Genomic DNA, 7,341 nt, shown 5'->3' with positions numbered 1-7,341 from the left:
GCTTCTTTATTTTTTAAAAAATAAGAATTCTTAATGTTTTTGAAGGCCTCCTCTTTTTTAACTGATAAACTTATCAAATGCATACTAATTATTTACCATCTCCTGTTAGCACTTCCAGAGCCTTGGGCTATGGGTCACCCTCATCTCTGCAGCCCCTTCCTACCCTCCCTTGGTCTCCCTGGTCTGTCACCCACAGTCTCCTGTCCACCTGCTGTGACACTTGCTCTGAGCACGTCCCTCTCTGGTCAGGCATTCTCTGGCAGTTAGAGTCTCAGCCTCTATCCTGTTTGGTTTTATGTTGGTTTGTCACAAGCTAGAGCCACTTGAGAACAGGAATTCTCAATTTTAAAAAAAGCCTTCATAAGATTCTCTTATAAGCAAGTCTGTAGTGCATGTTCTTAATGACTGTTGGATGCTGGAGGGCCCAGCCCATTGTGGGTGATGCCATCCCTGGGAAGGTGGTCCTGGGTGCTGTAAGAAAGCAGGTTGAGCAAGCAAGGGGTGGGGTCAGCCCAGAGGCAGCGCCCTTCCTTAGCCTCTGCATCAGCTTCTGCCTCCAGGTTCCTGCCCTGCTTGAGCTCTGTAAAGAGCTCAGCTCACTATTTTGTGGGAACTTTGGAAGACAAGAGAATTGAGAGAAATGCAGATGATGGAGGCCTGACTTTTGACATTGTAGAGGGAAATTTGAGAGTTCCTTAAAAATTACTGGAACTATTCGATAGTAGGAATTAAGAATCTGCGGTTCTGGTTAGCTGGACTGAAGAAATCAGCCACAATTAACAAGAGACCAGAACCACTAAAGTGAAACCTTTGCTTTGCTAGGACAATGGATGTCAGTCAGCTGAGTTTGAAGACTCACATGTGATTAAGAAGAGACCAGCATCTAGTCCTGGGGTCATGAGAGCTGGCCTTGCCTCTCTCCCGCTGTACCATTTGGGGAAGCCCGTCCTGAACCTTGACAGAGCTGGCCCTGGTGGCCCAGGTGTAGGTAATGGCCCAAGGTCTTGGGCAGAGAGGAGTGCTGGCCCACCTCTCCTCAGCTGAGGGGTGGGACTGGCAGGAAGGTGATGGCTTCCCTTCCTGTAGCAGTCAGGAGAGCTGGCTGCAGGTCGTGAGAGAGTCAGTCCCCAGGGCATGAGAGGAGGAGGGGCTGGCCCTGCCTCCTGCTGCTGTCCACATTGGGTGGGCTAGCCTGAGCAATGTTGGAGAGCTCACCCTGGTAGTGTTGATCCAGGGCTCCAGCAGGCTATCCAGGTCAACTACCACTCAGGTCCAGATCCAGGGCTTTAAGTCGGCCCACCTCAGAGTCTACGTCATCTGTGAATGGCTGGAGCATGTGAAAGGGCCAGTCCTGCTGTTCCAAAGCTGCAGGAGCTCCGTGACACAGGGCAACAGCAGGGTAACCAGGAGGAGTCCCAGTGAGAACCCAATATTGATGGTGTCACAGCAGCCAGAGGCCTCCAGTCAGACCAGTGACTCATTGCAATGAATTTTTGCATGTGAGGATGTGTGGACAGAGGGATGCTGCGCTGTGACACACTGCAGCTTCCACAACGAGATGGTTTTTATGCTTTGGTTTTTGTTTGCTTGTTTGTTTTATTTTCTTTTGCCCGTGTGTAGAGGAGGTTGCAAGGGCAGAGAGCAGATATGAAGGGACAGGGAGATGAGTGGGACCAGGGTGCATGACGTGAAACTCACAATGAAGCAATAAAAAGTTGGAAAGAGAGAGAGAGAGGAAGAGAGCAGCATCTGAGAAGTGTTTCCTCAGGGTTAGCACTCACATGAGTGAAACTGTGGCCTAAAGGTAGCAACGGCTGCATCTCACAGTGGCAGCCAGAACATGGTAAGGTGGGGGTGTATCCCGTGTGCTACTGGTTTGGAAGGCATGAAGAGACTCCAGGGGTCATGGAGAACAGCTGAGGCTTGGCACTGTGTGGCAGTGCTGGAGTCTCTGAAGAGAGGCCAGAAGGAGCCGTTGGTGAAGGTACAACATCTGTTTTGGGGTACCATCAGAGAGATAGGTTTAAGCCAATAGAAGGTCTTTATCAGCTGGCCAGGAATTACACTGCGTATCACAGACCCCAGTGCAGCCCTGAGCCTTTCTCAGGATGAGCTTATATAAGCACAAAAACCATGTTTTGGGTTAACACACTTCACTTAACAAGAACAGTTAGCTAGAAGCCAGAAACCAAGGTCAGCACATTTAAAGACTTTCCCAGACCTGTGGACACCGATGGATTGGGTCTTCCTTTCCCAGACCTGTGGACACCGAAGGATTGGGTCTTCCTTTTCCTTTGGCAGGTGGTGCTATCTATGTGCTGAGTTTTACAGCCTGAATGGCACTTCCATCATGGAGTCAGTTGTGCTAAGGTCTGGGGGCCTACAAAGGTCTGGGGCCCCCCTTATACCTCAGTTGGAGCAGATCCCAGCATTTTGGAGAAGCCGGTGCCACCAAGGACAGCAGTAGCTGTGGAGTTGAGTTCATCTGAGCCTAGAAGACAAGCTGTGCATGCTGCAGAGGGTGGACGAGAGTAGATCTGAAGAAGTCCCAGACCCTGGGTACTGAGTTATTTATACTGTTGTACTTTGAATTCGCCTTGTTCACATTGTAGCAATGCCCTGGCTCTTCCCTTCTGAAGTAAGAAACTATTTAACTGGTTTTTTAAAAATTATTTTACAGGATCCCACAGTTGAGGAACTGTGACCTTTTAAAGAAACTGAATTTTCAGAGAGACTTTGGGTTTAGTTTAGTTTTTTGAGACAGAGAGACTCACTGTGTAGCTCTGGCTGTTCTGAAATTCTCTGTAGACCAGGCTAGGCTCAAACACAGAAATCTGCCTGCCTCTGCCTTCCAGATGCTGGGATTAAAAATGTGTGTCACCACGCCCTTCGAGACTTTGGATTTTAAAAGAAACAGTGGATATTTTAAAGAGACAGTTTTTGAAGTATTGTAAATGTAAAGACTGTGGAGCTTTTCTATGTGCTATGCCTATATTGTGATATTATTCTTGTTTTTACACTGTCCCTAATACTTTATTGGTTTCCTATAGACCTGGACCCAGCTGGTGTGCTCAGGGCAGGGTCACTGTCACTAGGTGGGAAAGAGAAAGCCTCAGCTTAGGCTCCAGCCCCTTCGGAGTGTGGAGGAAGATGTAGCATTTTCCAGGCCAGCACAGGACATCCAGATAGGGGCACAGGTGAGATCCAAGATTCAGGCTCACCGATGTTTACCCATGTCAGTTGTATTCCTTGCTGTCATCCACAATGTGCTTGATGGTGTCACTGCCAGGCTTCCAGCCGGCAGGACAGACTTCCCCATGCTTGTCTGTATACTCAAAGGCTTGGACTAGGCAGAGAGCCTTATCTACAGAGCGTCCCACAGGTAGGGATCTGGCGAAGGACTCCCCTGCATCGCTGATACAGAGGCCTCTGTAAGCACCGTCCTCATCATTTTTCAGCATGCTGTAATTCTGGGACAAGCTTTTAGTCACCCCAGCAAGCAGAGGGATATTCAGGGGGCCCAAGCCTCCCTCCTTCCGTGGGGTGAACTGAGAGTCCACAGACACTCCCAGTACCTCACAGCTTAGCTTTCAGAAGTCCTCAGCATGGTTGCTAAAAGCCATGATCTCCGTGGGGCAAACAAAAGTGATGTCTAGTGGGTGGAAAAAGAGGCCCACATACTTCCCTCTGTAGTCCGAAACTTAAAGCCGTGAAGTCAGAAGCCAGCTTTCTGATGTGTGCCTTGTTAGAGGCCATGATTGTGTGGGCAAGAGCGGGACAAGTGGGCAACCAGACGTCAGCAGAGGCAGGAGAGAGAGCTCAGAACTATATTGTGATATTAATCTGAGATCTTGGAGACGAAGGGAAGGCTATTGTTAAATAGTGTTGTATTAGTATATCAAAATGACAAGGGGTCAATTGTGCTGGCTAGGTTTATGTCAGCTTGACACAAGCTAGAGCCATTTGAGAAGAGGGACTGAATTGAAAAACGTGCTTCCATCAGATTTCTCCGTAGGCTCTGCCCTAGGGCATTGCAGGTGTGGCTGCTCTGTCACCTGCATCTGTAGGTGACAGAGGAGACAGGCTAGGTCTGTGCTCAGTGTAGACTTCTGTAGACTTTGAATAATTTGTAGCCTAACAGTCCCTGAAAATAAACAGGCCTGGAGATTGAACCATGCCTGAGATGACCCCTGCCCAGTGCCATAACATCCCCCCTGAGACTACTCCCGAGATGACCTCAGACACTCAGACCCTGGGTGCCACAATGAAGAGCAAGTAAGTGGTGGAGAAATGGAAGAAAGAGAGAAACAGAAGGAGGTGTGTTGTGGATAGCCCTGGGGATTTGATGTTAAAGCTATTCTGTGAGTGGTTGTGAAAAAGGACTGAGTCAGCACTCAGGTGATTTCCTGTAAACCTGCTTCCCACCTTAATTTGTAAAATAAAGGAGAGCTGATGATTGGGCAGATAAAAGGGAAGGTGGTGTGGAAGGGGAGAGGGAGAAGAAGGAGAAAATGGAAGAGGGAGAGCAGGCAGAGGTGGAGGAAGAAGAAAAGCAGAGCAGAAGCACATGACCTGAGAAACCGCAAGTTCTAAGGGGTCTCATAGATGTGGAAGACGGTAGTGTAGCAGTAGACCTGCCCAATCTAGGCACACAGCATGTATTCATATTAATTGTGTTGTGTTTTAATTGCTGGAGCATAATTGGGTTGGAGAGATTTACCGCAACAGAGGTGGGCACAAAGAAGAGAGGCAGAACTGGAGATTGGAGGGTAGTGAGGGACAACCTGATGTGAGTAGCCAGTAATGCCATCTGGGGCCACGTCTGGGGCCGGACTCCCCGAGCAGAGGTCTGTTACCACCAAAGGCCAGGCAAACGCCCCTGCTCTGGGCTGCCAGGGCACATGCTGATGTCTGAGGGCTGTGCAGAACTGGCCCCGACCTCTTCTCCCCGCATTATGGGAGAGCTGCCCTCGGGTCGTGTGAGCAGGAGAGCTGCCCCTGCCCCTTGCCAGCTGCAGGAGTAGGAGAGTGGGCTCCTGAAGCACAACCGAGCTGGCCCTGGTTGCAGGAGCTGTGGGTGAGCTGGCCCCGAGGTTCTAAGTATGGGAGGGCCAGCCCTGCTGCTGGTCTCCCATGCGCTAGCATGAATCAGGGAGAGATTCCCTCCCCCTGCCCCTCTTCACCTGTGGCCGTTGGGAAAGCTGCCCTATGGTCATTAGAACAGGAGAACTGGCCCTGCCTTTCACCTGGGCAACACAATAGAGCTGACCCTGGTGGGGGCCTGGTGGGTGTAAACATGAAAGATCAAGCCCTACCTCTTGTCATCTGTGTGGTGGTGGCATGGACAAGAGAGAGATCCCCTCCCCTCCCCTTTGCCCTTGCGGTCTGTCGAGGGCTGGCTCTGTCCCTTGCTGGCTGCAGCACTGGGTGGGTCAGCAGGAGCAGGGCAGGAGAGCTCACTCTGTGGGTGTGAGGGAGTTGGCAGACTGCCCAGCTTAGATATCTCCCAGGCCCAGATCCTGGGCTTTGAATTGGTCCACCCCAACATCTACCCATCGATGAACTGCTGGAGTTCGTGAAGGAGTCAGTCCAACAGTTCCAAATCTATAGGATTTCCATAACACAGGGCAACACAGGATATCCAAGAGGGGTTCCAGTGAGGTTCCAGAACTGATGATGTAGCAGAAGCCAGACCAATGACTCATTGCAATGAACATTTGCTAGCAAAGAAATGTGGACAAAAGGGTATACTGTGGGGTACACTGTAGCATACTGCACTGGGTCCTGCCCTGGCTTTTTCTTTGAAGATACACTGTGATGTAGAGCTCTAAGATGAAATAAGCCCTTCCCCCGAGTTGCTTTGGTCATGGTGGTTTCTTGCAGCAATAGTAACACTTATTCAGATCTCCTTCTTCTTAGGGTTAACTCATACTTGTCTTCTAGACTTAGCCGGGCATCTCCCTGTCCAGAGAGCCTCTGTTGTTTGCAAACTGATGCCGCTTCTTCCGTGGGGTCCCCGGGAGCTCACTCCCACAGCTTACACATGCTTTATGCAGCCGTCGTGTTTCCACCTTTCCCGGTTGTTGGACAGAGAGCCTCGGGGGCAGATCTTGCATGTCCAAGCACTTAATCCTTCACTAACATTTCCCACGTCAGCCCTTGGGAAACATTGGTCGGACTGAATCTGACCATTTGGAATCTTGTCCATTTGCCAAGCAGAGTTCTTGTATACACTGCTCTGAAATGAGCAGAGTTAAAAATAAAGTAAAATAAAACCAGATGCCCCAGCAAGTTTGAGTCACGGATGACATGTCTGAGACACTGTCCACCTGTGGTGTATTTATACTAATGAGTTCCTCGTTTATGTAGACCTCCATGCTTACCCAAGCTAGCTCAGCGAGCCTATCCTCCCCCTCCTGATGGAAAGCCTGACTTGGGTAATGAACTTCCTGCAGAAGCCTTGTTCGCTGCAATTCTCAGGGAGAGTTGAGGCTCTGCTTCTTTTCCATCTCATCAATTTCCCCCCACCCCCACCCTTACCCCCACCCCAGGGTATAGCACATGGACTCTCCAAAACCTTCTTAAGTGGCTTCCAAACACCCACAGACAAGGCAGTGGTATCTTAGGAACAGGGAAGATGTGCAGAAGGGGTAACCAAAGAGGAAATGGCAGAAGGAGGCATACACAGGTCTTAGTCCTTCCTCTTTACCCCCTGGTCTGCACGTGACATACAGCATAGCCACAGAATGTTGATCATTAATTGGCACCTGGTAGCTGGTGCAGGTCCCAGGGTTTCTGGCTCACAGAGAGGGTCAGCGAGGGTTCACTGTAAGTGCAGTGTCCCTGGATTCTCTGAGGTAAGAGGAGGAGGAACATGCCTGCAGCCAAAGCCTGCAACCCAAAATGAGGAGGGCCTGATCCTGACATCAACCCCTGGCTTCTGCTCTAGAGGTGGCTTGTCACAGATCTGGGTCTGGGATTGGTCTCCTCACCCTCACCTTGTACCTCAAGCACAGCCCCTGCCTTTATTTCCCCTCCCTACTTTTCTAGACATTCTTTCCCCCTTTCCAAGAACACATCAAAACAACAATCCATCATGATCAAGTAGGCTTCACCCAGGGATGCAGGGATGCAGGGATGGTTCAATATACAGAAATTCATCAACATAATCCACTATATAAACAAACTCAAAGTCAAAAACCACATGATCACCATGCCTTTATCCCAGCACTAGGGAGGCAGAAGCAGGCAGATTTCTGAGTTTGAGGCCAGCCTGGTCTACAGAGTGAGTTCCAGGACAGCCAGGGCTACACAGAGAAACCCTGTCTCGAAAAACCAAAA

The 7,341-nt window shown here is 49.9% G+C and overlaps 1 pseudogene; it reads left to right on the top strand.

Annotated features, from left to right (window-relative positions):
• The first annotated feature begins 4,017 nt into the window (after positions 1 to 4,017).
• LOC115062876 lies at positions 4,018 to 4,142 on the top strand (annotated as a pseudogene).
• Positions 4,143 to 7,341: the final 3,199 nt, after the last annotated feature.

Source organism: Mus pahari, chromosome 21 (genome assembly GCF_900095145.1).
Source record: "Mus pahari chromosome 21, PAHARI_EIJ_v1.1, whole genome shotgun sequence".
Lineage (NCBI taxonomy): Eukaryota > Metazoa > Chordata > Mammalia > Rodentia > Muridae > Mus > Mus pahari.
This window is presented reverse-complemented; position numbering and strand designations above follow the sequence as displayed.